Consider the following 21,870-nt stretch of genomic DNA (forward strand, 5'->3'; position numbering starts at 1 on the left):
GATTTTGGTGAAAGAGAAAGCACAGTATAAATGTAGATGTAGAATTAAAAAGTATATAATTAAATGTGGGGGGGATTGTAGAACAAAAATCACTATAGTTTAACTAAAAACTGATTTATATCAATGGAAGATAGGGACTGTTTTCTTCAGATATTCCTGAACGTAAATTATCTAAAATACTTTAGTCTATACTTCATTAGGCAGATGAATAAATCCCATTGAAGTCAAAGAAGCTACTGATGTGATTAAAGAAGATACATACTTAAATTTTATTTGGAGTTTAGATCCAAGAGCTTAACTCCATCCCCATTCAGCAATACATTTAGGCAACTTTAGACACTTGCTTAAATCAATAGGATTAGAAGTTTGCTTGAAGTTACCCATGAATTTAAATGCCATGCTAAATAGGAAAGTACTTATGTAATGGATTAGCTCTGGTTGAAATTTTGTAATTATTATCTAGGAATGTTTTTAAGGATCTGGAATAAGTTCATTTTTCCATTAATTTTTAAACCATCTTCTAGACAAGAGAAAATATTTTCAATTTTGAGTTTTCATCCTATTACTTTACCTTCTGCCATCTTCTTACTACCAGAAGAAAAAGCGGTGGAAAAGGAATTCTTTTTTCATTCATAGGGGTTAGGAAACATGAAGTTTTAACTTCCTGATGATTTTTTTTAATAAAAGCTAAAAAATTTCAAATTAAGTAATTCCATACAGAACCAAATAATGCATTAACGTAATTCATACTTTTCTAACTGGGCCAGCTGAACACAAGACTTGTGCAAAGCTTTTACTTAAACATACAAAGAGGTCTGAGGTCACTTCCTCCTGACATTGATGTCTGTAACTTCATGCCAATTTACCATTTTTTTTTTCTCTGCTTTAAGACGAACAGCTACCCCAAATCTAACAGCAAGAGAAGAAACAAGCCAGCATTTGTATTAAGAAACATTTTTATTAACAAAACAGTAAATTCCACTTGCTTAGCATTTCCAATAATGAATAAATTGGCCTTGCAACAAATAAAAAAATCGTAAATATCTATCACAGAAAGCACTATAAGGTTAGGGGCGTTGGGCCTCTCTTCGACGTCTTAGGGTTGAAAGTTTCACATGTTATTTAGTGTTTTGTTAAAAAAGGCAACACAATACAGTCATAGAAATGAAGCCATCTCAGTCAAACAAATTAGGTTATTATAGAGAAAGGATCCAATTTTATGTTAGGTAGTTGGTTTATGTCTGTTTGTTTGTTTGTTGTTGCTGCTGTTTTTAAACAAAAAGGAACTTTAAATCCACTTGCTGGCACTTCTGATACATCCATATTTTTTTTGTTAAATTATGAAATTAAAGAGGAAAAAGGAGAACCTTCAGAAACAGTATTAAAATTGTGTTTGCTTATTCTAGTAGTAGCAGATCTTTTTTTTCCTTGATGTATGGATTTAGTTAAAGATTAATCTACCAAACTGCTTGGAAGTTGACCTGACCATGCTATTTCATTAATGCAATCAATACCAAGCAGTAAAGACCATTTCACCTCACCCAAATCATAATCCGTCATGTCCAGTCTCCTGTCATCAGATTATTCTTGTTCTTCTACATATCTTCAAGCACTGAAATCTGAACACCACCTGGCTTTCAACTTCTTTCCCCGCTCCAGCTGAAGTCTCTTGCTTCCAGCAATGACCTCCCGTATACCTGACCCTGCCATTCCCTGAGTACAGCTGTCTTGTAAAGGTGGGAGAAATTATGAATGCCACAGGCGAACGACAACCGAAGGAAGGAACATCGGATGGACTTTGTGAACCTGTTCTCATTTTTGTGCAAATGCTAATGAAAATAAAAAAGACTGTTTTACAGAGGCAACATGACACACCTCGACGTGGTTGGCAACCTTCAAGAGAGGTGTTTTCATGTCACCTACACGTCTTTCTAAAGTGCTCTGACTCCCAGATAGATAGCTGTACCAGTCACCAGCCTTTTTCATCAGCTACAGTGAATAACACACAACAAAATGTTTTGTGCCTGCTGTTTAAAGCTAATTTTAAATTCCTCCTTCCTGTCTGTAAAGTGTGAACATCTATAACCCTCCCAGGAGGCCTTCCAATGATTTAGTTGATTTCTATTGAACTACCCTCTTTCTGTCTAATGTATTCCCTTTTAAATTCCATGTAAATAAAATGTTACGCTATGATTTATTGCTGTGAGCCTAATGAAATAAGACTAGAAAAAAAACTTAACATGTAAATTACATCATATTTAATATGTTTAACTAAAATGCATTAATGTTTTATATATGCAAGAGAAGCCATGTGTTACTTAAAAACATGATGAACTTATATTTGCCTGGTTATGATGTGTTGCAATACTACACAATCAACTTAGCTAAAAATACTTTTTTATATGTCAGAATGCCCACCACTGCAAAATACTATTGTGCACCTCAAGATTATTTCCTTTTTGGAGAAAGGGGTAAATTCTGAATCAGCCTCAGTAATCAAAATAGGTCTTTTTAGATCTTTTACCACCCAATGCAGTAGTAGCTGTCGTTCATATAACTGAATGCCAGATAAACACTATATGATACTTCCTAAGATTCTCAAGAAACTCATCATTCTCATAATTTCTTAAGAACAAGGTTTCTGTAAGGCAAACCATGCTCTCCAATAGTGAAGCTTTGACTGGAAGCCAAAGGCCAGTTTAAGTCACTAAATATTTAGCTAATTGATGAATGTGTATTCCTAGGAAAATTGGCCATTCTGATCAACTTCATTGATGCATATCAGGAGCAAGAGATGGGGATAGGAGGGAGAAGACAAATTACAGTAGAGATATATTTTTGCTTTCTAGTCCACTTCTTTCATACAAACTACTAAAACTTAATTGCAACAGAATAGAGGCTGTACAGGTAAGAAAAAAATTAGCTGACTCTTATATACATTCATACACATTCCCCCTTAGTATAACCACTACACTGTAAATTAAAAAAAAAAAAAAAAAGAAAAAAAGAAAGGGGAAGAAATCTGGGACAATTCATAATGGCTGCAAAAAAACTGAAGTATGTCTGTTGCTCCAGATGTCATAAAACTCTCTATACCTAGCAACACTTATAACATTGAGTTTACCAAAAATGGCTGAAGAGCAGATATAGTTTGCATTTTCTATACAACAGGCTATAAAACATCACTTATCACAGTCCAGAAAGCACATATAGATGTGTTTTTATATAAACATATGTAATAACATATTAAGCGTGCATGAAAATTTCCCAATGATTGCATCTATGCCCTCTTGTTTTGTTATTTTCTTTTTTTTTTATTATTTTGTGGAAATGTGCCTTATATTCCAGATTTTTGTTTTTGTTTTTGAAAATAAGGCCTCCATACTATTTTCCTCACAACCAGAAAGGGGCTTTTTGAAAGTATTTCTACGTAAGTCTTCAGAAAAGCCAGCACTTTGTTTCAAATGCAAGTTTCCAATCACTGCTTCACTGCACCAGACGGCAAACTCTTTATGTTTGCTTGTTGAGTCACCATATATAATGAGAGTCTTCTCTGACAATAAGACTAACTTACTTCTCAAGAAAGCGCTAGCACTTTGGCTAAATCCAGAATCATAGGTAGCTTCTTTTTTCTTTTTTTTTTCCTGTTTTGTTTTTTTTTAATTTTTGTTTCATATTGTGCCTTGATGTTGTAGTAATACTCCTTGCTTTATGAATGCGTGGTGTCATCATTGTCTTTCAGAAATGTTCCAGCAACATAAAGACAGGCAGAGTAAATGAAAACACTGTGGATGTTAGGGAATTTATCAGCTCCTGTTTCTGAAAAACAAGAGCATGAAATGCTTGTTTTTAAAAACAGTCTTTCCTTTCTGATTGCATTCCCTGTCTTTTTGTTTGTTTGTTTGTTTTTGAATGTGCTTCATAAAAAGTAAAGTAAATAAGTTTGTATTATGTCTCAGATAAAATGAAGACTATTTCTATACAAGCGTTCTTTTAGATGTTGAGATCAGACATAGTACTCCTTATCCTTATTTTTCTTGTTTTTGTTGGAACTTTTAGCGCTGTTGGGCTGTTTCTCCTTGATCACAGCCCCGTTGGATTGTGCTGAGTTACTGATGTAGTTTCGACTCTCATCTACGTGGTACGATCCTTCGTCTCGATTCCTGTACTTGTACATAGCATACAGGAGAATGAGGATGCACAGCGCCGCTGCTGCCACGATTCCAACTACCATGCCTGTCGTGCTGCTGGATTCACGAATCACCTCGGACGAGCCAGGGTACTCCCTTCCTCCTCCTGCCCTGGTAGGATTTGCTGTAGGTAGATAATGAAACAAGGGAGAGGTTATTACTGACTTTGCACATTGAGAAGTCACAGCTACCCGCTACAAACATGCATCTTCCTAATTGTACTCGTTAGGTCAGGGCTGCCTATCGATGTACCCTGTTCCGCCTGTGTGATAACACTGAGGTTTGCAGCCTATTCCGTTTTCGCGTCTGTCAGCACAAGCAAACAGGCTTTTAAGCACGGAAAAGGATGACAAGGTAAATCTCACTGTAGCCTTCAAAGGTGTAATTTCTCCAAAGGCTGTTATTAAGCAAAGAATGCCTAAATAATCTGAAATAACAGGCGTGCCACAATTTAAATGCCAGAACACGAACATCTGAGGGGAAAGGATATCACCCCTCTTCCACTTCCTCCCTCTCTCTCTCCTGTAAAGAACCAACGGTGACACTATAGTACATATTGAGAACACAATGATGATAAAACAGACTACCAAACAGAATGGGGAAAAAAAAAATCAAAAATTTCCCGTAATAATAATTTATAGCAGCCACTAAGGTGGCTGCAAATAAGGTATCCTCAGCTCTCCTTTGGACTTGCCTCAGCAAGCTTCTCAATTTCTCCTTTCCTTTTTCTTCCAAATTAATTATGAGCTTGTCTCTCTTCCAACCTAAATGATTCCATATCTACTTTTATTACTTCTAAAGAGGTATATAATCCTACCTTCTCTTTTCTTGGATATGTCTACACTTGAGAGCACTTTTTCACTCAGCTTCTTCCCTTCCCTCTTTTTGTCATGGACGCCAATACCAGACATTCCTTAAAGCAGCATTTTATATGAAGAAGAAAACGCTCAAATTGCACAGAGCAAAGGCTCAGCCTTCTAAGAACCCACCTCTGAGGCTAGACTTTGGTCTTTTTGGTTGTGATATGAACTGAACTGACCTATGTCTTCAGACTGTAAAGTCTTCTTGATGGGAACTATTGTGCTGTCTGGCACATTTTGTCCGCTTGCACAGCCATGTGGAATGACAGCTAATTCCAGGAGGAATTTCTAGGTTAAATGCGCATAGCACAAATGATGCTTATGCATTTCCCATGATCTCCTTTCTTTATTGCCTTTTGCAGAAGGAGGAGAGGCAGATCTTCGTATAGAACTGCTTTAACTTGCAATAGCTGAGATGGATCTCCTGTAACTTAGTGAGTGTCATGGTCAAAAACGGAGTGACCTGGGTCTATGCAATATTCTTCTGATTACATCGGCATTTCCAAACTCCTGAGAGGCCATGTACCCTCAGCCCTGCCTGCCTTGGCTGACCTCAGGAGCAAGAAAAGAGCAGTGAGTCAACCAGGGTTTTCCACCGAATACTGCACAATATTCTCATTAAGCATCCAGAAACCACATTTTAAATCTTCTAGAAACCGCATTTTAAATCATTATGCATGGCTAATAATGCAGTCTGTAAAATATAAATGTTAACTAAGGGCATTATTAAACACTAGTTCTACAATATATTCATAATGTTAGCTTTATCAGGCCTTGGCAACAACTAGCATTTTATTCAAGCGTGTTAGAGGACTGTCTTGTCCAAGGTGCACAAAGGCACGCTGTGCCCCCTAGTAATTTTTTTTTCACTGTAAAGACATAACAGGATCATAATGACTTTAAGGATACTACATCAAAAGTAATGCCGCACAAGCTATCAACAATGCTCAAAGAGTGGCAACAAGCTTGGACAACCAGAATTAAAAGCAGCCACCAGCTACAAAAATCTACAACTGACCTATGAATAATAAAACACAACAAAAAAGCCACAAACCTCAAAAAGAACTAAGTTTCCTCCCTACCTTGGTATTACTCATAACTTATTTATTGGTGATTTGTGTTCTTACTGTTAAAACACTGCTTCCTGGCAGTTATCCCACATAGGTTTAAAGAAGGTGACATTTTATTTGGTTGAAAGAACAGAGGCATCACAGTAAGACTCAAGAAAACTGTCATTCGTGTCAAATAGTATTTTAACTTCTTTTTTTTCCTTCCCTCTGAAAAAGTTCTTAGTTGTTCTGAGTTGGTACAGTTGGTATTTTCTATGACTATAAAAGTGATCTTGAAGTTCCACTTCAGAAGGCTCCCAGATTTTTTTTCTTATTTCAGAGTAGATGCCACTCTACTAAGAAATGTGGTCTGTCCCAAAGTAGCCAGTGACTGCTTTAGATCCTGTTTCTTCATTGTAGCTGTTGTAGAAAATGGAAATTCTTTTACACATGTGGTGTCATTTATTGTTTTACAAGAGACAATGCATTGTTGCGGGATAAAGGCTCCTGAGTATTTCCATAGTGAATGAAAATGAGACAAAGTCTTATCTTACTGTATGTGATTTCAGGAAATTAATTTCTGTCTGAGAAATAATAGAAGCAACTGAATAAACCCTGTTAATACCTGATGGACTAACAGCTGCTCTTTCTCTTTAAAATACAGACATTTGGGCCAAATGCTGTCAAGTAACTTTAGAATTAATGTCTACTAAATGACACTTAACAGCTTGCACAAAGGAAAACATTCTTTTAACACCACAAGCTAAAAAAAAAAATGTAAGGAGTATTTTTCAACGTTACCTAAAATCTTGCCTTTCACCTGATGGCATCCTTTTATTTTTAAGATTTTTTTCACAATTATCTCATTTTTCCCATCTGTCTGAGGAATATTCAACTGCTACATTAATGTTATTTAAACTTACAGCATTTTCAAAGCATCTGTTGTTTCATTTGTTTGAACTTCTGTAAAAGGAGCAGTTCAGCAAGGGAAGTGACTTCTTCCTATTTATCTTCCATTTACATTAAAATATGCCTTTAACCTAGCAGGGCCTCTCAAGACAAATGAAGGAGGCAGAAATAAGAGGAAAGTTTTAGAAAACATATGAGTCTGCAAGCATTTTAGGTAGCAGGGAAGGCTAATGGAGCATATGCTAAATGAAGTGTCCTATTCCGAGACAGGGAAGAAAAGACCACTGGGGAAAGGCCAGCCTACACTTCTGAAATCCATGTAAATAAACAAATTCACATCCACAGCACTCATGAAACAGCTGCCTTCTATTTAAGTAGGGCCTTTATTTGACTAACACTGGAGTACCCAAGGGGAATTTACCCGGATTTTTTTCCCCCTGCAAGACAGGAGCTATTGTGAGGGACAAAAGGTGATCCCAATGGAGAAGCAAGTGAAGATAATAAGGTTACAGAAATCTTGCTCTTTGCTTCCCAACTCTTTGAGAAACACATGATACAACTTTCTTCCCAGCATCTTGGTAACCAAACCAGGCAGAGTCATTGGCTCCTGGCACAGCAGAGAGGTGTTTGTATGGGTAACCTCAGCTGTTACTCTGCTGCAGTCTGTTTTAGTATCTGCAGCAACAAAAAGACATTAACTTCATCCTGGAGAAAGTTTCTTATTGTAAATGAGAAGCAAAATACCTCAGAGGTGAATACTAAGATTAAATGTCATAAAAGTGACCCTGATTTTTAAGAATATACAGTCATCCCCCCAAAAATCATGAAACTGTCTATAGTAACGTGAAGACGGTTTCATGAGGAATAATGACTGTTATTATGCTTAGACTACGCTATAATAGTCTGACAAAATAAAAGTCATCTTGGGGTGCAATGATTCCTTCTTAAAACAACATCTCTGATATACAACTCCTCCTCTCAACAGCATATGACCAGTCTTTTTGGGTTGCCTCAAAGACCAGCTTAGAAGAGACTGATTTTTAAAAGCCTGATCTACCACTTAGAAAAAACTTTGCAAGAAATAATAGCACTTGAGTACAGTTTTAAATTGTGTAATAATGGATGAGAAAGTTATTATTCCTGACTGTATTTCTAAGTGGTTTAAAATTTAGAGAGAAAAATCTGACTATTTTCAGTGCCCAGTTTTCATTAACACTGTGAAAAGAAAATTGGAATTGCAGGCTCCCTTGGTGTTTGTGAATTGAAATTAGTAGACTTAAAAAAAAAAAAAGCCCAACAAAAGGACCCCAAACCTGTTTTCTTTACATTTATGCCTTCCCACAGACTGTGAATAGGAAATTACTCACAAGACAAGAATGTTTAACTACTGCATTTGCAATGAAGCATGAAGGCAATTATTTACAGGACACATATTAATTTTCACTTGGTGTGCTGTCATTGTAGACCTGTTTGTGGTTGACTTTCTGTAGCATTGTTGGATGCTGGCGAACTGGTCTCTGAGCTGACTTCAATTTCAACATTGCATTACGCCTGAAAACCAAATCTCGGTGCTTCCTCTGCTGAATGGGTGGGACAGATGCAGCCAATTTGCAAAACCAGGATGAGGATCTGCTGTAAGCCTGTGTGAGAGTTTAAGCTCAAACCCACTCTATTCTGATTACAGGGATGTCCGAGGCTGCTCCCTTCCTACCCAACCTCAAGTGGCTCTCAAGGGGAGGCAAGAACTAGCTCCCCAGTAGATAATCCATCAATGACCAAGCTGCCACAGGAGGGAAGGAGTATGAGGTAGTTCCACATGTGGCTGCTATAGCTCAAACTTTTATCAGACTTGGAGCAGTCTATAAGCAAAGCCATGATCTAATCCATGCGAGAGAGGTACCGCAAAACTAGCTGCATTGCCGAACACGTGCTCTACACTCCGTGATCAGAACGGCATCATGATTCAAAGAGAACGGGAGCTGAGACCTGCCCTCACAGCAGACTGTGATATGGTGGAGAGGTGTGGTGCTTATGAACAGAGTAACTATGTTTGCCACCTTGAACTCATGCCATTGCATTTGGTCTAAGAAACCTGTAAGGGTTTGAGGGAACAAGACAATAATGTACTCTCAAATGTGTTTAAGATAAAATTATTAAGGTATCTGGTATCTGTTCAACTCTTTGGTGTGCAAACCCAGGTTCTTCACTTTCTATAAACTGGAACTTCAAAGATTCTCAGAAGGGAAGATATAATGCAATAAAATACCTCTAAAGTGATGTTAACTAACTTCTCTAGTCATAAAAACGGCCTAGCAGTGAAACACCATCCACAGCTAAAATGGTTGTTTTGCTAAGAAGATAAACACTGTCCCTGCACAGAATAGAGTGCACATTTCCAAGTGCAATGATTTGCCATACATTTACAAATCCTACCATCTCTTCAGGACTGCACGTTTTGCAAGTAACTTTTTTTTTTCCTGTGGTTGAGAGGTGGAAAGGTTGTTCTCAATCTTTTTTTAAATGTCAACATAAGTCTAAAGGGAGACAGGTTAGTTGGTAGCACAGCACCAATTGATAGAGCATAACAAATCAATGGGTTTTGTAAATTAATATACTCTGCAGAGCTGAGGAGAATGTTTCACACAGCTTAATAGGAAGCTTTTGTGAAAACATTTTCCACAAAACTAAATTTAATTTTAGCCAAAATGGAAAATGTAAACCAATATATCATGTAATGGTTTTAGCAGTTTTCATCCCTATGCTCTTACCCTTTTTCTCAGTAAATTTTAACATTTTCAGTGGTATTGCTCCTCTTTAGTACTCCTTCCCTCCATATATGGATCCTTTCTCCTTTTACCAGCCCAGCCGCTTCCCACATCTACATTTGTCATTCACATTTGCCACTCTGTTCTTTCTTTTCTACATGAAGTAATTTATCCCATTTCATCTGTTCTGGGAAATCTTTGTTAATTTGTTACTCTGCTTCAGAAATTTTGACTGATCAGCAGAATCAGTGGGTAGTCTAGATTTTGGATTGAAGTATTCCTAAATGGGAAAAAAAATTCTTTTGCAAATAAGATAACATAAGGAAGACAAAATAGAAATATTACACTACTGTTAGCATGTTTTCAAGTAAGCTGCTGTAATTGTGGGGAACCAGTTCAGATAGGTAAAGCAGTATCTTTTGCTCAGTTAGTTGACTGCAGCTCTAACTCCCTGAAGACTCAGATGAACACCAGTGTTAAGGCAAGAAAAGGGCAGGGGCAGTGAAAACATAAATTTTTAGTGACAGCTAACCGTAAGACTGGCTTCATTGTACCAAAAACTTACAGTGTAATAACAGTGACATTTGGGCCTCACTGAAAGCTTGGCAACTGAGCTTTGCATAACCAGGGTTTGATTGCTTGCTCTTTTTAAAATTATCATCTCATTCAAAAAAAAGTGGGGCAAAAAAAAAAAGAAACTATCTAATCTAGGAACCTGTTTTCTGCAAGAGAGCACCAAAATGTAGTTGTAAAGAGCGAGGAATCTGATGGCTTGGCATGCAGAGCAAGGAATTATTCTTGCTCATGAAACGAGCTGGAGGTGCAGACACCCACATTCATCTTTGCAACCGTGGGTGATTCCCTGACTGCCTTCCTTTGCTAAAGGAGCTCCTACACGAAGAGATAAATGCCTGTGCCTGTGCCACAAACATTATGTATAAGGCCTGCATTCAATTTGCTCTAAATACTGTCATCAGGTCAGATCCATTACTGACAAAGTTGATAATGTGCCTGGGAAAAAAAAGGGGCCAGGCTGTTAAGACATCCAGAATTCACATGCACACACACTGGAAATGCAACCACTGCAAACACCAAAGTACACCCCCACTAAACAAAGGCTGTGATACGACCAGCCGATACAGCTGCACTTGATCAATCTGAACTGTATTACTGTCGAGCCCGTATATGTTTCTCTGGGGGTGGGAAGAGAAAGATAAATGGACTTCAGGACTGTAATAAATCACACGGTGTAATTAATGTTCTTTTTCTCAGGATAAAATAATTATAATGAATAATCCCCCCTTGTTTTTCTTTCTCTCATACTCTATAAAACAACTCTGGTCTCTGATGTTAGCACATGGAAAAAGTTTGAGATATCTATAAAGTCTTGTCTTATTTGGAATGTGATTCTCATGTTCTCTTGCTGCTTTCATCTTTCATTTATCCCGCTTTTTAAAGGGTATGTTCACTACATGAGCTGTATCTTAATCATAATCTACTGTTTAAACCAGCTTAAATTTAAACTGTCAAAGTCCCAAATCTAGACCATATCTCCTAACCTCAGGAGAAGCACTGATTTTGAAACCTCTGGGCTAGAGGAGCATGTCAACACAGCAGAACAATGTTTCATTCAGGTCTTTATATATTTGGAAGGAGATAGCCTAAGGTTAGACTATTGCAGGTACATGCATCCTCATTATGGGTTACTTTTGCCTTGAATTTTCTCTGCTTCCATTTATGAGCAATATCCTTAGAGAATACCTATTTTTCATACATGTCAGCATTCACCTGGCACTTTGCAGGCTGTCAGATGACTAGTCACACACTAAAAACCCCCCATGTTTCCACAGAGCTTTAAATTACATGTTAGCAAGCGCCTGAAAATTAGCAGCAATGGTCTTACTACTTAGCTATGCAAGAGATAATGAAAATTCACACTGTACTGATTGCCTGAAAACACCAGCTAAAAGTTTACCATTTGCCCTTATCTCCTTTGTCTGACAGTGGGGCAAGCAATCCTGTTCAGTGCCAGCAGCCTGTTAATATGGTTTTCAGTTGATAAGGTGTAGCTGGCATACACCAACTTCTTTGTAACAAGATATTAATTGAATTTATCAGGTATTGCAAATGGTCAGGCAGAATCAAAATGGTTTGCTTGCACACCTGTAATTGCCCTGTTTGCAGAAAAACTGAGCTGCTAAAGAGTTCTGGAATAGACAGTGCCCCGAGTCACTTAACTCAGTGAGGCAAAGTACCAGCCCTTGCCCTGTGCCCGATATGCAGCCAGTTTCCACTTCCTCAGCCAAACTGCTTTGCTAGGGGTGGCTGCCTCAGATTCACAGAATCACAGAATTGTTGAGGCTGGAAAAGACCTCTGAGATCATCAAGTTCAGCCTATGTCCCTACACCACCACATCAGCCAGACCAGGGCACTAAGTGCCACATCCAGCCTCTCCTTAAACCCCTCCAGGGACGGTGACTCCACCACTTCCCTGGGCAGTGCATCCCAGTGCCTGAGCACCCTCTCCGTGAGGAAGGGCTGCCTGAGATCCAACCTAAACCTGCCCTGACGCAGTTTCAGGCCGTGCCCTCTCGTCCTGTAACTGGCTGCGCACTAGAAGAGCCTGACCCACACCTGACTGCACCCTCCCTTCAGGCAGTTGTAGAGAGTGATAAAGTCCCCCCTGAGTCTCCTCTTCTCCAGGCTGAACACCCCCAGCTCCCTCAGCCTCTCCTCACTGGACTTTCCCCTCCAGTTCCTTCCCCAGCCTCGTTGCTCTCCTCTGGACCTGCTCCAGCCCCTCAAGGTCTTTCTTGCAGTGAGGGCCCAGCCCTGCACACAGGGCTCAAGGTGAGGCCTCACCAGTGCTGAGCACAGGGGCAGAATCACATCCTTATTCCCATCTTCCTGTCTGGTCCTCCTTCCACATAGTAGCAGAGGTAAAGCAAATTTCCTACAGGACCCAATTTAATGTTGCATTGATCAAAACTGGTCTGAGAAAGCCCCGGCACAGAAGTTGACCAGTATGATGTTAATTCAGGCCAGTATTTTGGCTGTAAACCTTATCATACCTTCGCAAAATATTGTCTGTCTTCTACCACATCCATGAAAACAAGGGTGATAAACAGTCCTGAGGAAAAGGGTTTGGTTTTTTCCCCACAAAAAGAGGAAATTAAATGCACATGCATTACAAAGCGACAAAAATATTTTCAGTATTGCTAGTGTCCACAACAGAATATGCAAGAAATGATATGCACTAGATGTAGCAAATCAAATAAGAATGAAGTGTAGCTCAAGAACACAATGGCCTTGTACTAATCAAGGCACTAGCAGCACATCATCTAATTTCAAATAAACTAGAACAACTCATTTATTTATGTCATTGATTCATGCTGTCTTGATTCTAAATATAAGCTTGATTGAAAAGAGCAATTTTTAGGATTATACACTTTAATTTAGGATTTTTAAGCAGATTGCCATGAAAATTAATGGAACCTGTTCAGTTTCAATCACCTATTTATTTTGCCCTTGTGCAGCAAATCCTCTACCTTTCCAAAATTCCTTATTTAATCAGACAAAAGTCTCAGTCAAGTTAGCAAATTATTTAACTGTTTCTGAAAACATCAATTTTACAATTACTAATTTACTTATTTTCTCTACTTTTCAATGAATGTCAGCACGTGAAATCTACCCATGCAAAATGTTTTGAAAGTCCACGTAATCTTTATTTGGCTTTATTTAATTGGTTTCAGTAAATCTAATGCTTACAAACTAAGCTCAATTCCTTTATCAAGATGTAGATTAGACCAGGTCAGTGCTGGTTTTCTTACACTTTACTTATGTATTGTGCTTCTATTCCAAATTGGAAAGACCATACTTGAGAAGAAAAAATAAAGATTGTTCCCTGCTGGAGTTCAGAAAAATTCAGCTGGCATGATCAGCATGAGCCATTCAATGGATGAGATCTGGCTTGGAATTTTGAAAAAGAAGGAAAGAAAGATTATTGGTATCTAAATGAATTATATATATTATCTGTTGAAATATATTTTTTAAATCCTTCATGATAATTCAAAATCATATATATAGATAGATATTTATGTATGTATTTTGACTAATTTATACCTTGTTCTTCTGTTCTCCTGTTCTTGATTCTAGATTAAAAAGATCTACACCTTTTTTTTGAAAATGGTGTAAACATCTCATAGTGAAAGCTGTCAAAGCACACACATCTTAATTTTTGTGGCTAACAACTAAGAATCCAAAAGATTTAGAACTACCTAGAACCTATTTTCACATATTAGGCATATATGCACAGACACTGGGGCTTAATTAGTTGTATTACTGAAAATCCTGATATCAATCCTGAAACTCAGGGCTGCTTTGCTTAGGATAGCATGGTAATAGATCTGATTTAATTTTTCTTTTGGGTCTGACAAAGTCACTGCATTAGCAGATGATTAATTCTTTAAGGTCTATGTAATACCTTATTCAGCAATTTAGTATTTTGTTAGATTTTTTTTTTTTTGAGTCATACTGGACATATCTCACTCTCTGGTTAATGCTGGAATGGTCTGCAATGCAGGTTCTTTACCTAGGAGTAGAAAAATATTGGTCAAGTGACTACCAACTTACTTCCATCAGGTTTTGTCTCTGCTGTGGAGATGTCTAACTCCAAACCACTGAACATGTAACAGCAGCACTAATAATTGTCACTTAACAAATTTCTCTGAAAAAGAACTGCCTTTTCATTTCTACATATGTCTGATGCATGAAGTAAGAGCTTCAGGTACTACCACACCAATAATAACCTCAATATTATACAGCACGGTTGTTTGCCATTCTTATAGACATCATAGAAGTGAGAATGTCCAGCTTAAGGAAGAATGTGAGTGGAATGTGAATGCACCCTCAAAGTTCACACACAAGGAAAATCATTCATCATTTACACACCAGTGGAGAAGGTCTCGTGCAAGTTAACAGAGAGCTTTGTGTGATTTATAGCAACCTGATGTCAATATTTCTTACCGGGCATACTGGGCTGCTGATATTACATTCATAGAAAACCATTATGTTCAGGAAAAAAAAAAAAAGTTCCCCAGTTTCTATCCATATTCTACCTTCTGATATGTTCACATCACTGTGACTGCAATTAATACGTGCTAGAAAGCATTAGCCCATACTGGCATCTCTAGGCAATTTATTAAACCTCTCTTTGAATTACATATGTTTGGCAACATATCTACTTAACTGTTCAAATTTAAGAAGGATGTTTAGCTAACAATAGCTACATTTTGCCTTAAAGTATGCTTAAAATATAAACTTTACAATTATTTTATATTTGTCACATAACCCCTGCACTAGTTGAGGTTGCTCAAAAAAAAAAGCATATACAAGAGCGTGAACACCACTACTACCACCAAAATTACACAGAATGCATTTGAGGAGTCAGAATTCTCTAAACTACTGAAAAAATATTTGTTAGAGTGAAAGAAGATCCTTCCTTTCAGCATATGCTAGTGTTTTCAGCTGTTCCCAACATTGAGAATGTATGAAAATCCTTAGGATCATCTGGAAAGCTACAACTCAGTATTCCCATGTTTCAATGGTCTGGTTGGCAAAGGGTAGAGATCAGTGTTGGTAGAATGGATCAATGCTGATTTTTAACCTCATTTTCTTAGATAGTTTAGGAAAAAAATGGTTTTCATCAAATTCAAATGAGAAATGGTATATTTGTAACACACTGACAGACACTAAGAGCTCAGTCTATTGATAAATTTTTTTATTGACAAATTTTTTATTTGTAACAAAATAATTTGGAAAAAAATAGTATTTGCCTTCTGTTGCTTTGGGGAGGCTTTGTGACTTATAAAGAATTAAATAACCTTACAACTATTTTAACTTCAGCTATAGGAAAATTAATCTATATTTGAAGCCCCTCAGTTCCTTTATGTGTAGACCTGGCAAGTGCTAACAATTAGAAAGTTTGTAAATAAAGCATAAGAGCTCAGACAGACATGCCTATACGTTTTCCAGCCAAGCATTTTAAAAGGCTGATTCAAGACAACCCAGCAATCTTTCTAATACTGGAAACGCACATAGAACTACAGGATAATTGAACTGAGGCACAAATATTCCCTTTATGTCTCAAGCCATAATGAACACAGTAGCCCTATGAACCGACTGTAATTTTATTTTTCTTTGTTTCAGCTACTTGCACAATGAATTCCACCAAGTGCATTAAACAGGGCACTTGCAGTGATGTATAAATTATAGGAGTCACTTCACCTCCTACTGTAATGTTATCTTGCTGCCAGATGCACCAGGAATACAGTACAATGATTTGCGACATGAAAAGAAGAGCAAAACTTCTAATAACAAGCATTCACGGCCTCCACTTCATAGCTCTGCCCATTAGGAAAACAGGTGTCAATGCTGGGACCAAACCTAAATCATCAGAAAGCATTTCAGAACGTATGGCTCCAAGCTACCTCCCTCTCTCCAGCCCATGTTATCACACAGCAGGGGATGTACACATGCAGAAGCAGTTTGCATGCAAAGCCCCACGCTGTTCTCCTCAGAGGACAAAGCTCTCCCCAAAGCACTGACTGAACTGCAAGAGTCATTTAAGCAGTGGCTTGTTCGCTCTCTCTTGGCTATACTGATGTTTTGGAGACTTCTGACCATCGCCAGCTGTTTTCTGCAATGCAATTAGCCTGACCAAGACGCAGGAAAATCAACAACGTGCTCCAAGATCAGTCCATAAGCATCTCACCTATTATTGGTCCTTACTTAATAACGTAGAAAAATAATTGATCCCTTTTCTCCCTCAGAATCAAGAATCATGGCTAAGAAAAGCAGCTAGTACTATCAGCTGGTATACATCACTGAGCTCTATCCTGACTATTCTTACCCTGTTTACCTACAGAACAAGTACAGGATAAGATCTGATACCAAATACTGTCCTAGGAAGCAGAATCCAAGAACTGCCAGACAAATGATGATCAAGAGATGATGAAGTATTTTTTTTCAGTTGCAACATATGAATTTCTGTTGGTAGAAAGGCTCTTGTTTGAACCTGAAAAAAATCTTGTTTCTACAAGACCCCTTTTCACTTTGAAGATTGCCTTCTGCTAAAACTTCCAAGATCAGTGAATACCATATATTCTGTCTCTAAGACTGTCAAAAAGCTCTATCCATCCCATTTCTGCTGGGGCCCTCAGGGGAGGTTTTCAGCCTAATTTCTAACTTAAACCTTTGTTGATTCCCGAGTTTGAGATGGATTTAACTCTAATTTGCAGAAAAAGAACTGTTCATGCGTATGCTGAAAACTGGAAGACTTTTTTTTCCTGGTCTAGATTTCCCTGCCATTAAACTCAATCACTTCACTTCATTTGACCCAGTTTGGACCTCTTTGTGTTTTGGAGCATTTCAATAGCAGCAGAAGTGGCTAGATAATAGCTAACAAATAAAATACCAGCCCAGCGTAACTTAAGCTGTGTAGCAACAAATGCTCATTGAAACTCAGCAGAAATCAGAGCTCTGTACTGAGCTCAGGACAGGTTGGAACAGCGGTTCATGTGCAGAATGGCAATTTGTCCACCCATGATTTTATGTCTCTTCACGTAAAACCAGTAAATTATCCCAGGTCCTTTTTTTTATTGGTTTCCAGGGACATTTTTCATAACTTGTCCACAATATGAAAAGGCTTTATTATTTCCTCTATGACAGGAAGCTAAGGAAAAATATAAACTAATTATTATTATTATATCATCATTATTATCACTATTATCATTATCATCATTACTATCATTATCATCAACATCATCATTCTTTGTGTTGTTATTAGTATTTAGAATAGGAGAAGGGAATGTGGAAATACTGTGAAAGCAATATATGTTGCTTACTGTACAAAACATCACGCAAACAAAACATGTTGACTAAGTTTTGCATGCTAATAAATTTGTTATGACTTCATCCAATTATGGCACATTTAGCAGTTTGTATACCACAATGAAATCTGCAATTATAATTTTTGTGACTTTATGTTCCAGACAAGTTGATGGGATTGCTGCTTAGCTGCTCCTAATCTGGTCTACGGTTTTATGTCCCATATGAAATTTGTTGCAAATTGCATCTTTCTATTTATTATTTAGAAGACAGGTGCACAGAAAGTGAAGCTGGTAGTGGCAGATTGAGACTTGTTAGCCACTACAAATTCCAACATATTTATCCTAGCGAAGAAGCCCTATTTAAGCATAAATCTCACCAATCAGTAAAATCTAGATAATCAGTATTTTCTGATATATAGGTTTACCATATACAAACTGTTTGTTGAATAAGCTCACATTTAGAGATGAGAACTTTGGTTAGAAATAGGCATATTATGGGCAATCATCATAGAAATGTACAGATATGGCTCTGTCACTAAAACTGAATGGGCTCTGCCCATCCCTTAAAGATAGTCTTGCTAGAAAAATGTTGTCCTGAGAGCTCTGAGAGAATCATCTCTTGTGCTGTGGTGGATACCTTTGCTGAGCGACCATCAGGCAGCAAGGGAAGAAATCTAATGGCTTCTCAGACTACAGTGTCTGAAGTGAAAATGTAAAATTGTCCCAGTCGTCAGAAATTCTGCCTCTTTGAAGTATCTGTTAGGAAACATAAGCTTCACCAATACTAGCGAGAATGTTGAGGAGTAGCTGTGGAGAAGCCACTCTGATTTGTGAAAAGGGTTATGGGGGAAAAAGCTAAACTGAACAGGAAGAATTTAAATGGAGGGACATATCTTTTTGTCCCTATCCCAAATGAAAAGGAAAAAAAAAAGACAAGAAAAATCATTAATCTGTCAACAATATCACGTTTCTCTCCCTTAGGAGTATCTCAAATCCACACAGAGACTGCAATATCACTGAGATGGAGCAGCACCGACCGAACTACTCATGGAGAAAGCTTAGTCATAACACCAAGTGACTAAGACTCAACGAGCTTACAGAGAGACAGATACTCTAGAAGTTACCACTTCAGTAACCCCCTTGGTTCATGATGTTTCAAATATGAGAAAAGGGCAAGGCCAGTGAAGAAGGAGGCAAATTAATAGATTTTAAGAGTTGAGAGTGGGAGGACAAGTGACATTTTGATGTGAAGAATGACAGATAAAATGATCCAGACAATTGGGATTATGGAGAACATAATTCCCGTGCCAATCTTTTTTTAGAAAACAGTGGTAGTTGGGATCCAAGAAATGAAACAGTAAAACCACTCTCACATAAACAAAAATGAGAAGCATAGTCATGTGATGAACGATAAGCTAAAACAGGAAAGCTAGACATCAGAATGCAAAGCCAACGGCAATGTTTTGCAGGAAAACTAACATGTACATTCCCTTTCTGGATCATAGTTTGGGCAGAAATGATAACCTCTCAGAAAGCTTCATTTCACCCCTCCTATTCCTGCACCCACCAGCTAAATGACTGTGCACAGCTCCAGGAATACCAAGTACTGCAGCACAGATCTGAAGTTCTAAATAACCTCAGAGAAGGACTTTTTCTGAAATTCCACTGGCTTCCAGCAAACTGTAAGGCTGAGACAATACGAACACATGTCTAATACAACAGCTGCATTCCCAGAAGGTTTGGGAGTTGTTTTAGTGCTAGGTAACTAATATGTTGGCTTATAATTACCTTATAAAATTAACAAAAAAAATTACCTACGTTTACAGTAGTTAAATGTCAATTTAACCACTGAACAGCACTGCCAGAGTTAACTAAGGAAGTAATTGGCATGAACGAGTTCAGAGCCATATGAGCTACTGCATTGACTCATCCTGGACAAGACTGTCTTGTTAAACTCAAGAATTTGAAAACAAGAAAGAAAGAGCAAAAAAAAAACCCAAACCATCCTGGAAATTATTTTTCAAACTTTAAAAAACCAAATTCTTATCACAATTTCACAGTTCCTAAATATCTTGAATGGGATGTTTGGGACTTCTGCAAGTGAAATGTCTTCATGAGAGATACAAAAATGTGTAAGGTAGGTGTACCTGCTGCTGCTCAGTTTTAAGAATGGTCATTTAATCTCCTGGAATTTTGAAAACCACTCCGAAATCCTTTTATTGGACAGCAAAAGAAACCAGCCCCAAAGTATTTTCATGAAATCTATAAATATCTTGGTTCCTAGAAGAGCTCAAATGCCACCCTGCAGTTCCATAAAACACTGAGACATCACAAATGTCTCTGTTTTTTCTTAAATTTAAATAAATAATTTTTGCTTGTGGGCATTAAGCTACGTGACTTGAAAAAGGGACCATGCATCTGCACTTGAAGCAAAATTTCATTTGAATAAGGCTACGTAGACATATCTCCTGCCCCAGATTTGGGTGCTGTACAAAGATAGCTTAGCTGTGATTTGCATTCATATACCAGTCTCAAATTTAATTGATTTGATTTAATTGATATGTTACTGCACAACAAATTTATCTTAATTCTTTTACTATCAAGTATTACAGCAAGTACTGAAGAGTACCAAATTACCTAAACCAACAGTAGGCGTGCTATCAAACAGCACAGAATTCAAGTGAGTAAGAAAAACTGAGATATATGTGGCACCACAAGCTGTTCACTCAGAAAAGGTAAAAGTTAATCACAGAATCACAGGATGGTTGGGGTTGGAAGGGACTTCTGGAGATCATCTAGTCCAACACCCACCTGCTAGAGCAGGATCACCTAGAGCAGATCGCAGAGGAGCATGTCCCAGTGCTCCATTACTCTCATAGTAAAGAATTATTCCCTTACATTTAGGATGAACCTCCTGTTTTGTCAATTTGTCACCATTGCCCCTTGTCCTGTCACTGGACACCACCGGTAAGAGTCTGGCCCCATCCTCCTGACAGGTGACCTTTAGATATTTATAAGGGGTAATTCATTGGACTATCTGGGATTTTTTTAAAGGTTAGAGTAGCACAACTCTTCAGATTGCTATTATAAAGATTTTGCATTCCTTTCACATCTGTGATCAACATTTGAATTTTTAGAGAAGGTATGTAGCATTTAATTCAACAGAAAGGTAAGTGCAAATTACGTCATAGAGAAAAATTATTCAAAATCTCCATTATTCAGTGGGAGTAGAAAAGACATGGCCAAAACACTACAAAGTTTTTGTTCCACAAAAAATATGAGAATGTAAAAATTTTTCATTTCTAATCAGAACTGAAGAATACACTCTGAAAAGTCTTGGCTTGAAAAAGAGCCATAAAAAACAATTTGAAATTCGATACTACTGTATTCTATGTCATCAGGCTTTTACTATCTATACAGTATTTCATACCATAAACAGTAATTCAGAATGAACTCTACCGACATAACATGGTATCTGAAATATGGCACTTTTAATAATTGTGACATCTTTATCCTAAATGAAGTTGTCCCTTCTTTATCAAGACAACACAGTAACAGGGGCCCCAAGATGCCCTTCTCAGTCCAGCCTTGGTCAAGCTATAACCTTGCTATAACCTTGAATGTCAACGTGCTCCCCTACTTTGGCTTTGAAAAACTATCACAAACACTCCATTTCTCTGCTGCCCCTGCCACACATAGAACGGCCCCAATTTAACTTCTCCCTGCTATGTAAGAAAGGATTGTCACATGAGATGGGACTCTGGGGGACTGGAGCATGCAAATATGAAATAAAAGAAAGTAGTAAAAAAGTTGACTAACCTAACCCACCTGAGCTCGGCTCACAGGGATCGATGTCCTCATCATCGCTAGGACATTCAGCTGAGGCCACCAGGATGTCATCCGTGGTCTGCAAAGAAAGTAGAAGTCAAATAGATATCTTTTAATTGACTGAACATGTTGTAAGATTCTCACTGGCATTTCTTTTATTGCTCAGATTTATGCAAGGCCCAGAGCATTCCAGACTTAATATGTAATGGCACAGTGACACTCTCCAACTCTGTATTAATGGGACTTTGCTTTTCAATTCACACTTGTCATTTTTTAGAAGAACTGTGTTAGATATCCACTGCAGGCACTTAAATATTTTAATATTTTTCTGTAATAAGAACAGAAAGTAGAAGGATAGAATATGTGTATTGCGGCTGTG

The 21,870-nt window shown here is 37.8% G+C and overlaps 1 long non-coding RNA gene across 1 annotated transcript; it reads right to left on the reverse strand.

The window, feature by feature from the left end:
* Positions 1-938: 938 nt before the first annotated feature.
* Positions 939-21,576, reverse strand: LOC104279691. Its single transcript, XR_717870.1, has 2 exons — positions 21,483-21,576; positions 939-4,314 (listed from the first exon to the last, which is right to left on the reverse strand). It is a non-coding gene; the product is annotated as an uncharacterized LOC104279691 (long non-coding RNA).
* Positions 21,577-21,870: the final 294 nt, after the last annotated feature.

The sequence above is a fragment of the Apaloderma vittatum genome, unplaced genomic scaffold, assembly GCF_000703405.1.
Source record: "Apaloderma vittatum isolate BGI_N311 unplaced genomic scaffold, ASM70340v1 scaffold519, whole genome shotgun sequence".
NCBI classification, from domain to species: domain Eukaryota; kingdom Metazoa; phylum Chordata; class Aves; order Trogoniformes; family Trogonidae; genus Apaloderma; species Apaloderma vittatum.